This window comes from Anas platyrhynchos, chromosome 3, assembly GCF_047663525.1.
Source record: "Anas platyrhynchos isolate ZD024472 breed Pekin duck chromosome 3, IASCAAS_PekinDuck_T2T, whole genome shotgun sequence".
Taxonomy (NCBI): Eukaryota; Metazoa; Chordata; class Aves; order Anseriformes; family Anatidae; genus Anas; species Anas platyrhynchos.
Window position 1 is genome coordinate 59,627,758 of NC_092589.1, and position 13,974 is coordinate 59,641,731.

Below are 13,974 nucleotides of genomic sequence, written 5' to 3' on the forward strand. Positions count from 1 at the left end.
AGCCACTGCTGGGTCTCAACACACCTCCACGCAACCTGAACCTTCTGTGTTGCTGCAAGAAGAAGCCTGTTGTTTAACTCCAGAGGAAAAGCGGATCATGTGTCACAGATGATCTCACCAGGAAACATGCACAAACTCAGTACAAATGAAAATAGGGAAAACGCAGTATAGATACAAATTCCAGAACCCAAAATAATCTGGTACCAGGCAAAAAGGAGAAACTAGAAGAAAATTGAGAGGGCTTTTTCATTCTCTAATGCCATCACTCCTGGATTTCTCCAAGTGACTCTGGGGTGGATCATTAAGACTCCTTTCTTTGCTGTCATATAGGCAGAGGCACCACAGGAAAGTGAGCTCGGTGTTGGGAACCATGGGGATGCTGCGGTGTCCTTCATTGTGGTAAGACTCCACAGAGCTTTACGGAGGATAACCCCAGGTACATGATCAGATGGGCAGAGAGAGTGAGAGTTACCTTCAGTCTTTGGAAAAACTGAGGATGGCTGAAGTTGCTTGGAAAAAATGAGCTTTTTTTTTTCTCCAAGTTTTCTCATCTCTAATAAGCAAGAGTACTTGTGTCAGGTATTGACTTTAGTTTTAGGTTGCAGTGTTGTTCAGTGCTCTGGTACAGAAGTCAAATATATTTAACGGCCAGGCCTGTAAATCCTCTGCAGTGAAACAGAAAAAAAAAAAAAAAAAAAAAAAAAAAAGGAAGTTACAGAACAAAGACCAGCTAATGGGAGTATATGCATGAACAGCCTGTAGCGTTTTCTCATTAACTGCTGTGCTGATTTATATTGTTGTCATCACAATCTTTTGGTATTGTTTCATTATATTCACTGAATATTGTTACAATTAGACTGAAATTTGTCTTCATGAGAGACATTGCCCTCGCTGGAAGCATGATATTCCTGGGCAACCTGTGATACAATTTGGCACTCAAAGCTGCCAGCTCACGCCTGCTCTATCTTCATCACTCTGCATAGGGTGAGTTTAACCCAGTGGTTTCAAAATACCCCTGTCTGCACTAATCCCTCGGATAAAAGGCAGACACAGACCTTTGCACAGTACTGAGAAAGGGAAGATGCAGACACCCCCTGCCCGCGGCTCCCTGGTGCAGGAAGGAGGATGAAGGATGAAGAAGGATGAGGATGAAGGATGGAGGCTGGCCGCTGTTGCTGGCTTTCATGCTCACACTGCCAACAGCAGCCCAGGGGATGTATGCATGTGTTGTGACTCTCACACTCTGCACATCAGACATTTTAAAAAGACCAAATAATCATTATTTCACTTTGCCACCTTAGTAAATACTGTTACCCTCACCTTACCTACAGGAAAAACGAGTCATCAAGCTATTGCCAAAAGAGCTGGGGCCAGTGCCAGGACTGGGAAACAGGTATCCAGAGTCTCAAGTTTGCTGGCATTTGCCCAGCTTCTCTCAGACAACAAAACTGATTTCCCATGGAGTCAGACTCCATTTGGCTCCTCTACAACAGAGGAAGGTTGCAGCCAACCTGTCCTGATATCCCATGGGTTGTCCTGGGCAGCAGGACCCTGCAGAATCCCCCTCTTTGCCAGGAGCACATTGAGCTTCCTAGCATTTGGCTTCTCCTCGATCATTCATCACTTGTTGGGAGGAGCTGAGGGCTTGAGGAGCCACATCAGTCAATGCTCTGTGAGGGATTCTGGATAAAAGTGCAGGTCCCTGCCTCTCTCCATGGGAGTCTACATTTGATGACTCAAGTCCCGCCTTTTAGCCCTGCAGCCCCATGCAGTAGCAACAGAGGCTTCCAGTTGCATCTATAAAACCAAAGCAGCAGGCACAAAAAATAACACTGACAAGCTGTGAAGACAAGCTAATGTTTCATTTCTATTTAATTTGCAGAATTTTGCATACATGCATGCAAACTTAGGTGCAGATTAATGTTTCTAATTAAAAATAAATAAATAAATAAATAATAACAGTAGCCTGGACTTTTCTTCAACTCAAGTGTCACAGAAGATGTTTCGCAGGTCCCATATCCACCCCTGTCCTTTTCAAAGGCAGACCAATGCAAACGTCTTGCCCCTGTAAGTTGTAAGTCAGCTCGCCCTGCAGACTTGCTGCCTGTAAACCCACGAGACTGCCTGTCTTGAAAAAAGCCGGCAGGTGTTGTTCAGCTTGCAGTGCTTCCCTCTTGCAACAGAACAAGGAAAGAAAATATTATAAATAAATGAACAGACAAACAAACATCAAACTTCGCAGAGAAAACAAATGCTTGGCCAAGCCTGGAACTCTGAGGGAGACACCAGCTGATTTATCCTACTAACACATCAGTAATTCTCCATGCTACAAAAAAAAAGTCTGGTTCAGCTTGTTTGCTGTCCTGGCTTTGGGGCTGAAATCCCCCAGCCACATCCTCAGGAAGGAATCCCTTTATCAAAAAACCTGTGCTCTTTGCATTGCAAGTACTGCACGTAGCTGATATTGCCCTTCCACGATACCCTTTAGGTGACTGGCTGTAGCAGTGAGCCAGCAATGTGGCAACAGCAGAATTTAGCCCTGGTTTGATGGGATAAGGCAAGTACAGATAATCTGTCACATTTGGGAGGGCTAAGAACAATGAGGAGGTCTCTGTGGATATTAGTAGCTCAGTGGGAAAACTCTGTGGATCTATGAGAAAACAAATGTGATACAACAAAGGGAATATGAGGTAGAGACAGGGATTTGAACCTGGCCTGAGGAGTCCACCTCCAGACAGAACCAGCACAAGTGACATTGGCGTCTGTGTACACAAGGACAGTGAGGACACATCTTGTGCTTGCAGCTGGCTGGGGAAGGCTATCAGCTCTGCCTATTTCTTTCTGGAAAGTAAAAAAGGCACCCTGTTCTGCATTAAAAATGAAAATAATAAAAATGCAAAACTGGATAATTTCCACACTGGACACTTCTTAGCCCACCTGTGCAAATACCTTTGTATCCATTGGTAACAAATCCCCAAGGTCCATCTGCTTCCAGCCAACACACCAACACCCCCTGATCTAGCTCTGCGTGCTCTTACTTTATGCCCCTTCATTTTACCAGATCATAGAAAGGGAGGAGGAGGGAGAAATCCATGGGATTTACTTTAATCCCTGAATGCAGCTTTGGATCTGCTTTGTATGGTGTCTGACCCATCCCCTTGCCTGTAGGAGCAATGCCCCATGCTGAACGGGTGACTCGATCCTACCCATGAGAGGAACGAGGAGAGAAGGAAGGGCAGCAAGAAACAGAGGCACTGTGTGGTTTAGGTAAGCATACTACAGCAGAGGCAGTGTTTGTGATTTATGCCAAAAGATTTCCACCAGTTTTCTTGGCTTTTTTTTTTTTCTTTATCTAAAACTTGCTGAAGTAAGGAGGCAGAGTGCGATTTTACAGACTCAGACACATTTAGCTGAATGATAGAGCAAAAAGCTTGGGAAATACCTTTCACATTCAAATGCACAAAATAATATGGCTTGTAGTTTGTATCAGCCTGGCTTTCTGCATGCCTAGGATTTAAATGTAAATCTTTGCCAAACGTAGGAGTTTTTAAGAGTGTTAATCACATAGCCCTTTTTACAGCGTGCGAAGTGATTTGAAGTCATTGGGGAGCATTAATACCTCGCGGGGAGAGTTCCAGGTTGGAAGACTGCAGTTGCAGCACTGCTGAAGGATATAAATCACTTCAGCTACAGTGGAATGTGATGATTCGAAACCATCAGCTTTGGAAATGGAAAAAAGGCGTGATCTTGAAAGATTCAAACCGCTTTGAATATGCTGAGCCCAGTCCTCCAGCTCCGATTGAGACATATGCAACAAACATCAAAGCACAAGCTGTGAGATCAAATACTTTCTGCTGGAAAACTTTCAGTAAAACTTAGCCTTTCTAGCTCTGCATGTATTTAGAAACACTGGGCCTAATTGTACAGCAGTTTGCACTTGGCGTAATCATTACTGTTGTGCAAACTGAGCATAAAACACCTCTTTTGATCCAGTAATAATTGTACATCATTTTGCCATCTTCGTGAGGTGCAAAGCCATGGTGAACGAGTGCTTTTATTCTGTAAGGAGAAAGAAGTTAGAGTGACACTTTTCTCACTTCCACAAGATTGCCAGGCTATAATAAGCAGGAAAAGATGGCAAAACGAAGGGTGCCTGCAAAATTGTGGAAGTTACATAAAATGGAAGTAGAAAAAATGGAAGCACAGCAGCTTCACTCCCACTAGTAACATCAGATGGAGAGCAGGTAAACATCATCATCTTTACTGTTTTGTCCTTTAACCTTGCTCACAGTCAGTCTTGAGAACTGCAGGGAAAGCACAGCTTGCAACTGTTTTATGTGTTATTTATGCTAGACCTGCCCTGCCTGAGAGCTCTAGTGTACTAATGGGAAATTTTAAGAAAGGAAAGCTCTAAACAGGATTCAAGAACAAATAGTTGTCAATTATTGATGCTCAGTATGATGTAATTAGTGACAGTGGATCAGACAGGATGCTTTTAAACATTCCACTCACTTCTTAAAGCCATCGTTTATCCTCAGAGAAGACTAAGATTACTAAATTTCTAAGCATACCAAAATCATTCTTCTCCTGAACAAGTTTCTCTGCATTTTGCCATGACTTAGTTCAGCAGTAAAGCTGGTAGGAGAGCAAACTGGACTTGTATGTGCAGGTTGTGAGGAGCTGTGCATTCAGCTCAGTTAGTATTTGCTATTGCAAAAGATGTCTGACCTTTTTGGAGGAGCTCAGTCGCTACTGCTGCCTTGTAGCAAGCCTCTGCAAGTTTGGAGGGGAATGGTGACAAATGCTCTGCCAGCCTTCCACAGAACTCCATTCAAGCTGGGATGACAAGCAGGATTTTCTAGGTTGCCACGGACCTTCTGCCATCAGCATTTGCACACACAAGATCCTGCTGAAATAACTGAGCAGAAGCCCTATCAAAGACAAGAAATTGCATATTTTATATCCTTGGGAAATGCATATGCATTAAATATACCTCTGTGCAAGAGTGTGCACGCATAAGCATACGTGTATATATGCTTATCGATATGTAACTATCGATACTGATATGTATATATGCTCTTACTAAACACACTACTTACATAATGTGCTCTAAACTGAGGTTAAACATGTCAGAATTATCAATGATACCTTCCACGCAGCCCTAGTTCAGTTTCTTGTATACGTGCAATGGAAGATAACCTTTAATTATTATTATTATTATTTTCCACAGGGATCTTGTCATGTGGTGAAAACTGTGAAAAGGAATAGAAGCAAGACTGGGAAGTAATGATGCTCCTTGCTTCATTTGCTCCATCATGTAGGAAATGAAACTTCTGCAAAGACCAAAAGCAGGAGTATAAAGCAAGTGAATATTTCAAAATAAAATTCAGTTGTATGCCTGCAACTACTACAGACTTCCTCCCCAACCATAACCACAGCTCTCTCACTCTCTTTCACTGGCAGTGAATCTACAGTTTAGACAGGGCAAAGAAGTATGAGAGTCAGTATAATATGGGCCAGTATTGCAGCATCTGTCTGATGCAAGACTGAATCTAAGAAAAGGAAGGTACAAAAACAGGACACAGCACCAAGTGGGATTATGTAGCTATTAATATCCTAACTCCATGTGATATGGTACAGTTCTTCCATAATAGAAAATTTTCAGTTGGCAAAATTCCCCTGGGGCATCTTCTAAGCTCCACGGTAACGTGTGAAACACCCAAGTTTTCTGAAAGACCAGTCACTTTGTTTGAAAACAACTACAGAAAGTGCTTCCCCAGTTCTCCTTGCCATAACCACCTGTAAGATAGAAGACTGTATCAGATGTGAGTCAAGTAACTGTTCATAGCACCCAGTAAGAGATAAAGACTTGAAAGCATCTCTGCAGTGCTCCTGACCAGGGGACCACTCTACGTGGAGAACTCAGTGACCCACATCAGTGAACCTGAGCAGTCCAACAGCACATGTGCTGCTTGTGCTGCTCGTACAGAGTGATTTTGGGGGCTGCGTTGTGCTGCCCACACCCTAGGCCACAGGACAAACCCGGCCACCTCGCCGCAGCAGAGGAACCTGCAGGCATCTCTCACTCACTGCTGGCAATTAGGCCACCTGTGTGGCCTTGCCTTTGACTGGGAATGCAGCAACAAGTTCTCATAAGAATACGGTTTAGGAATAGGGTTGTTTTCTTGTAAAGAAAATATCTCAGAGGGCCAAAGAGGAGGAACCTCTCCATGGAGGGGATTTGCACAGCATGTTGTGGAAAAATCCATCTGGGGCCTGCCAGATGCTGCATAAATACCTGGTGTCCATCATCTCAATTACTCACTATTTATATTCCTCTCTTTATTGTGCATCATTAAAATGGATGTTTTATGAAGCCACTTGTCCCCTTCTACTCATGAGGTCCCACCTGGGGTACTGCATCCAGGTCTGCATGCATAGACATATCAAAGAAACAATATTTATTTCAAAGAATTTCCAGCAAAAATCACTGGTGCTATCCAGAAAGGCAGATGGCTGTCTCTTTGATCAGCTACCTTTAACTTTTTCCAGCGATGGAAGAGACAGCCACCCTTTTGGGCAGTCACCCCATAAGCCACATCTCAGAGCTGTGGTGGAGAAGCAGCACGCTGCGTGCCACCGAGCAAGGAGGAGCAGGGTGGGTGTCCCCACACCATGTCCCCCCACTCCACTTCCCCACCTCATCACTGTGGGCAGGACTGGGATGCTCACATGGCAGGGGTTAAAATCACAATAAAAGACTGCATCTAGAATGTTATTTAATGTCTGAGCTGTGGCCTTGGTACCATCCATGGTATGGTGTCACTAATCCATAGTACAGTGCCACTAACTGTGGTTAGCCATGAAGCCATAAGGTCATGACATTATGCCTGGATGTCTCACAAACTACTTGTGCAGAGGATGTGGACATGCATAAATAATGAATGCAGTTATTATATCTGTGATTTTCATTCTGACTGTCCCCTTGCTTCTGTAGCCATGGTCATACTTTTGTAGCATACAAATGGCCCCATTGACTGCTAAACACTGGCAAAAATAAATGTCCTGTGAAATCCAGAAATATTCTTAGAAATTTGATGCAAAAAATGTATTTTTCTTGTGACCTCACCTTAACCATAGAATACCCTCAGGTTTTAGATTTTAAAAACCTTGCCCTCATCCTGTAGAAAGTAGCTTGAAGACATGACCCATTTGCAGTCAGAAAAAAAAGGATAGCTAAGAAGAGACTCAGCCACTCTTTACAAAAGAACTTTCTAAAACCTCATCTTTACATCAGCCTCTCCATATTTTCACAGCCTGACTCATAAAATGCTGAGTGTGTGTGGGAGAGGTAGAGTGGGAGTGAAGGGATGGCACTGCCATTTTAAAAATGATTATAAATAGATAAAACACCAACTGTCTGCATTTTACCCTCAAGACATCATTAACTGGCCAAGATTGTTGCTATCATCTATAGCCTGTAATAACATAGATGGGCAAAGATGATTAGTTTTCCTTCTTAAATTTAAAGGAGACTGTCATAAAGCTTGACAGCAACACACACATACACACATTGCAAGGTATGGCACAAATCAGGATTTTTGTAGACAGTTTCAGTTATGTTTCTTTTTTCACTTAAAATGGAGATCAACATAGCAACTTTAAAAAGGCACTTGCCTGATTGCTAGCAGTATGTATTAAGGAAGAATTCACAGTATCGTTTACTTTGCATTGTTTATACCATTTATTTCCTCTTACTTCTGTAGAAATAAGCTGGTTTCGATTTCGTTTCTGCAGAACTGCAGAGTGCATCATGTCTCACCCCAGCTTTCCTGCAGCAGTGCATCTTGACTGTGCTCGGGCTGCAGACCTCAGGGGAATGCGTAACTTCTAAACTCAAAAGCAGAGCCAGCTGTGTTTGGCTGTTTTAAAAATGTAACAGAAGTATGTTGGCTATAGGCCTAAACAAAGTGATGATAATGCGACTTGTGGCTTTGTCATTTTTTTTTTAACCTTTCATTTTCTAGCCTGCATATTGTTAGACTTGTATTCAATAATGTCAGCAAAACTGTCGAGATCCTTATTAGGACATGCATTTATGCATGGGGTCCCGAGGACAATTAGGAGCTCTTTTCCTCACTGTGCAAGGTATTTGACAGGGAACCAGGCTGATGCAGGCTGCAGGCTGCCAAATGTGTTTATAGAGAAGAAAACAATTCTGAGAAGCCACACCATGGCCGTTCCCCTCTATCTAGCCAGCTGCCTGGGCTTGTTTAAACGTAATACAATACAAATGTAAATACACAAAGCGTGCATTGTTTTCTGCGAGGCAAAGTAAGACGGGGGTTCGGGAATCTCACCCTGGTGCATTTGCTTGAGCAAGTTGTTTCCTTCACTGTGGTTAGCAGAGAAGCCCTGACCAACTCCCCGAGGAGCCTGAGGCACAAGCTTTTATAAAGTGCTCTCTCTCCATCTGCTGACATGTTTTCTAGCACACTCCGTGCCATGCAGAAGGTAAGCACGTAGCTCCAGCAGATACCTGAGCTCACCTGCTCCAAGCATGCTCCTGCCCCCTCCAAACCAGAATGATTTGCCCAGGTAATGAAAAGTCTCTTGGTGGATCCTCATGAAGATTTCTGTATGGGGATGAGTGTCCATGCTTCCCAGCACAGATCCTGGGGGAATTCAGGCATGAGTGTGTGCTGATCCCTCACAGACATAGATCTGAGACGAGCACTTTGATATTCTAACACAAATAAGGTGGCAATATCTCTGGCTATATGGAGTCTCATGCGACTTTAGGTTCCCATCAAAGTTTTCCAGTCAGAATTTAGATGCCTATGGACTTGTAGCTGCCTGAGTACCATGTAGATGCTATGAATCACATTCTTGAATTTAAGTACTCAAATACAACCAAATATACCAATAATGCAGTTATTTCCATAATTGACTTCTGTTCTGCTGTGACAAAGTGCTGAATTCCTATGAGATGGTGTTGATTGTCTTCAGCTTCAGTTGTTTCTCTTTTTTTTCCTTTTTTTTCTTTTTTTTTCTCTTTTTTTTCTCTCTTTTTTTTTTCCTAAGAAAACTGAAAGCAGACATCCACTAAAATCATACTATGTTTCAAATTACCATTTTTTAAAGAAAGTTTTTTAGAACATTACCTACAGAGACAGACAAGAGCCTCTTGACTAGTACAAAGACCTGGCAATTGGATGTCACCTTTCACCAAAGCTTCACAGAACACCTGCAAGGTATAAACTCTCAATTCACAGAATCATAAAATATCCTGAGTTAGAGGGTTCCTGGCTCCTCACAGGGCCACCCAGATATCAGACCCTCTGAGCGTTGTCCAAATGCTTCTTGAACTCTGTCAGGCTTCGTGCCAAGACCACTGCCCTGGGGAGCCTGTCCCAGTGCCTGACCCCCCTCCGGGTGCAGAACCTTTCCTTAACCCCCAGCCTGACCCTCCCCTGTCCCAGCTCCATGCCGTTCCCTCGGGTCCTGTCGCTGTCCCCAGAGAGCAGAGCTCAGCGCCTGCCCCTCCACTCCCCTCGTGAGGGAGCTGCAGGCCGCCATGAGGCCTCCCCTCAGCCTGCTCTGCTCGGGGCTGAACAAACCAAGGGACCTCAGCTTCTCTTCATATATCTTGCCCTCAATATCTTTGTAGCCCTCCTTTGGATGCTCTCTAATAGTTTTATGTCCTTCTATTTTAGTGCCCAAACCTGCACACACTGCTCGAGGTGAGGCTACATCATTGCAGAGCAGAGCTGGACAACCCTTTCCCTTGACCAGCTCGCAATGCCATGCCTGATGCACTGCAGGACATGGTTGACCCTTTGGCTACCATATTGAATCATGTTCAACTTGATGTCAACCAGAATCCCCAAATACCTTTCTGTGGGGCTGCTCTCCAGCCTCTAGTTCCCTGGTTTGTATGTGTATCCAGGGTTGCCCCATGTCAGGTGCAGAATCTGGCACCTGCTCTTGTTAAACTTCATGCAGGTGGTGATTGCCCAGCCCTATCATTTGTCAAGATTTCTTTGCAAGGCCTCTGTACCCTCGAGGGAGTCAACAGCTCCTCCCAATTTAGTGTCATCTGAAGACTTACTTAGTTTACCTTCGAGTCCTGCATCCAGATTATTTAAATTCCTCCAAAGTGATCTTCTGCAACATTTAGAAGACTTAGAAAAAAACACTAAATGCTGCTCACTATACATATATATATATTTTTTTTTTTTCCTATAATTGTCATTTACTGAGCAGTTCCCCATCAGGAAGAAACAGTCCACTCTCAAGTACATGCCAATACGTTTACATAACATGCATATACAAATACATGGTATATGCTATTATCCTGTCTGGAGAACCAACTTTAAGGATGGCAAGGTGGCTGTAAGACTTCCAGTGTCATGCAGTGTTGTATGTGAGTGACCTCCAAAAAGGAGCAACATCATGAAAATAAATCTGCAGCATTTGTGAAAACATCCGTACCTGGATTTAAGCATTTCTCCAAAAGGATGTTGGGTCAGGACCTGATGGGACAAGAGTCTGGAGGTGCTTCTGTAGGTGGTACCACTCCCTCCTTGGGTACCAGCCTGGTGCTTGACCTTCTGGAGTCATGCAGGTGCTCTGCCTGAAATAAGCATCATCTGCATGATATCTATGCTGCATCACGAGATAGGACTTCTGGTGTTTTATTCAAAATACCTGCCAGAAGCCTAGCTTCAGTTACTGAAATATGCATCTGTATTGTATCTGAGGCTAAAGCTGTACTTAGAGTACTACACTGAACTGCCACCCTCTGGAAAACTTTATTAGAACAACTTCATATTGAGTAGTTTATGTAACTAGATCTTAAATGTACTGGCTTTTTAGAAACACTGTTAAGCACTTACCCTAGCCTAACCCATACCATTCTTTTTTAAAAAAGGAATACCTGGAAATATTGACCATACAAATTCTCTGAAATCATTGTACTGGAGCTACTCTTCAGCCTGCTATTGATTTTATTTAAGAATGCTGAAGGTTTAAAAATGCAGAAGATACCTTTCCTTGAAAATCAAGCCTCAGAAGATCTAAGTTGGTACAAGGGTTGCATCTTTGAGCAAAGGAAGAGTTTTGTTTTTGTGTCAACTGTGACATCAACAGTTTTAACTTCAATCCTGTCTGCACATACTTGAGAGCACTGTAAGTATTTCCTTTGTCCTCGTGTTCTTGTGTTTTTGTCTTTTTTTTTTTTTTGCAATACACAGTAAATGCATCAAAGGGGTAAATTTGGGTCTTCATTATTAGCTTAGAGTACGGTTTCCAAAGTAAAAAAAAAAAAAAAAAAAAAGAAAAAAAAGACTTGTCTGTAGGCCAGCACAAACAGAGTATTGTGGCATATATCAGCATCTTCTGGGTTGCGAAACAAACTATACCATACCGACTTTTGTACTGAGAAGTATTTAGATTTAAATCAGTCATCAGGTCACCAAATTTTTAATCAAGGCAGATCATACGTTGTTCCAGACAGCTGTCAGACATTGAAACATATTTTTGGTCTAGGGGCTCATTTTCCTTCAAATTGTTTGTTTTTAAGTCTACCCTTCACAGCTGACATTGGGATTAATTCCTTTCTTATACTCCATAAGAAAAAAATCCATTTATTACAGAGCAAACACGTGCTGTATTTGCTTGAGAAGGACATGAACACTTTCATAACATTTTGCCAGCTTCCGAAAGAAAAGTATATTAATTTTTTGTTGTTGTTTGGTTGGCTGGTCTGCTTTAAATCCTTGAAACCGTGATTCCCACCATACACCAGACATCATATATCAGATGGAGGATTTTCAGGCAGTGGTGAACATGACTCATGCTATACTGTGTAGACCAAACCCTTAGGACTGTTCTCTTATACTAGGAGGGGCTGATATGAAAATATCATTACTGATTAATCTTTTGATATCGAGTCATAAGGCCAGGCCTGTGACATTCACTGGTTCATGCTACAGTGGCCTAACAAAGGCTCTGCAACTGTTTAAACTTGCTTACTAACTACTCGGTGCTGCTGGAGGAGAAGAGAATCTCAGCCTGTTTCTGAAACATCCAACTATGTGTAAATAAAGCTGCTAAGTGTGACTGGCAATATAATCATTTTTTAGCATAGACGAACTTCCTGCTCCTCCTACTCTTCTTCTTTCATTCAAGTGTTGTTTGTGACAAACCAAGTGAAGACAACCAGCTTTACGCGGATATGAATGGCAAAAGTGGCATGGCTGTCACTGAGAGGAATCCCCTGAAGTGGAAAGAACACCTCCAGAAAAGCTTTGGAGGGGAGATGAGAAATAAGCAAAAACAACATGCATTTTCAAAATTTGTTCCAACTTGAAAATTGCATAGGAAAGATATTATGGCATATATTTTGACCCTTTCTTTGCTCAAGTTCTCAGCAAAAAAAACACGCTCACATGAGAAATAGCTGTGACAGTTGAAGCTGCTACCACCCATTGCCAGAGGTTATACAAACCCGTGCCTCAGCGAATTTACAGCTTAGCCAAAACTGCTTTGAAAGGCACGTTTATGTTCAGTCACTGGATTTTGCATGGAAACAGCTGAGGTGATTGCACACGCTCCACTCCACAATTACTCCAACAGGCCCTGCTGAAGACATACAGTAGTAACATCTTAAATTGCAACAGCTAGATTTGCTTGTCTAACCTTGCTCACAGATTCCACCATGCTCTCATGTCTTACACAGATAGGAAACCAAATTAGTTAAGCCACTCTTTAATTTCCTAACATCATCGTATGCAGGCAACCACTCTACTGGTCACTCTTTCATGCTGCTGTCAAAGACTTCCTGCTCAGGGCAGTTAGGAGATGACACTTGCTATTCTGGAATCACTGGTGCTCCTGGCCAACGTACAAAACCTCCCTCAGACCCACAGCTGGTAAGGTCACGAACCTCTCACAGGGGACTGCTGATCATCCTGTTGCTCACAAAAATAGGTAATGGCTTTCCCATACTTAGCTTCTCTATTATTGTGTCAAGTACTCCAGGAACCACATCTTGTATCCAGGCAGTCAGCTGTGGTAATTGTTTCCTTCACAGAGGTGTGGTCCCACACGTGAAAAAATAAATAAAAAATTAGAAATGAAGCCATGAGTACTTACATAGAGCCTAAAGAAGCCTGCACGCTTCTGTGGCCACTGGACACATTGCACAATGCAGTTCTTGGATATGCACTCTTGTTCACGTTGTTCCTTGTCTGCTTTGAGAAGCAGAGGGACAATGAGTCTCAGCTCCCCTGAGCAGTACATAGTCACAGTCTGCTCTGGTTGTCCTGGGTTTGTTTTAGTGTCAAGTTTCTCTGTCTCTTGCTACCAAGTGTTCCCAGATGCACTGAATACATTTATCAGCACAGTTAAGAGGATAAATCTAAAATGAGGCATAAAAGTCTCTTCATAATCCTGTCTCAGCTCCAGCCCAGCACTGAGCCCTGAATCTACAGTTGCCTCAGTTTTTAAGACGGAGGGAGGCCCATTCTGTGCTTAAGGAGGTGCCATGAATGGAGAACTGTAGCCTGGCTGGGGCAGGCTGCTGCTCTCCATGCCAAAACTCACTTCTCAAAACACCACAAAGCACTCAGTTTGTCAGCATACTCAGGCTATCCTGGGAAGCCAGACAATGACTCAGGCTTTTGACAAAACACAGAGGGAAAACCAATTGTGGTTATCCAGTAACACAGAGTTGCCAGACCTCCTCCCAAATGCAGGGGTCCTGGCCTCTGCCCCCCTTCTTCCCAGCAGCAGGGCACAGCAGTGCGTGCACTCATGCACTCAGGTCTGCAAACAGAATCGCTGACACCAGCGAGCCATGCCAGCAGCCCACGCTGCTTCTGACCACAGCCAGCTCGTACCCAGCCCGGCTCAAGTTTCCCCACGTTCTCCAGATGCTGAGGCCAGCACAGGCAGAGGCAGCCCAGATCT

At 43.3% G+C, this 13,974-nt stretch overlaps 1 long non-coding RNA gene across 1 annotated transcript; it reads right to left on the reverse strand.

The window, feature by feature from the left end:
• Positions 1-757: 757 nt before the first annotated feature.
• Positions 758-13,795, reverse strand: LOC140002190 (uncharacterized). The gene is made up of 3 exons (XR_011808360.1): positions 13,159-13,795; positions 10,495-10,636; positions 758-4,931 (listed from the first exon to the last, which is right to left on the reverse strand). It is a non-coding gene; the product is annotated as an uncharacterized lncRNA (long non-coding RNA).
• Between the last annotated feature and the right edge of the window lie 179 nt (positions 13,796-13,974).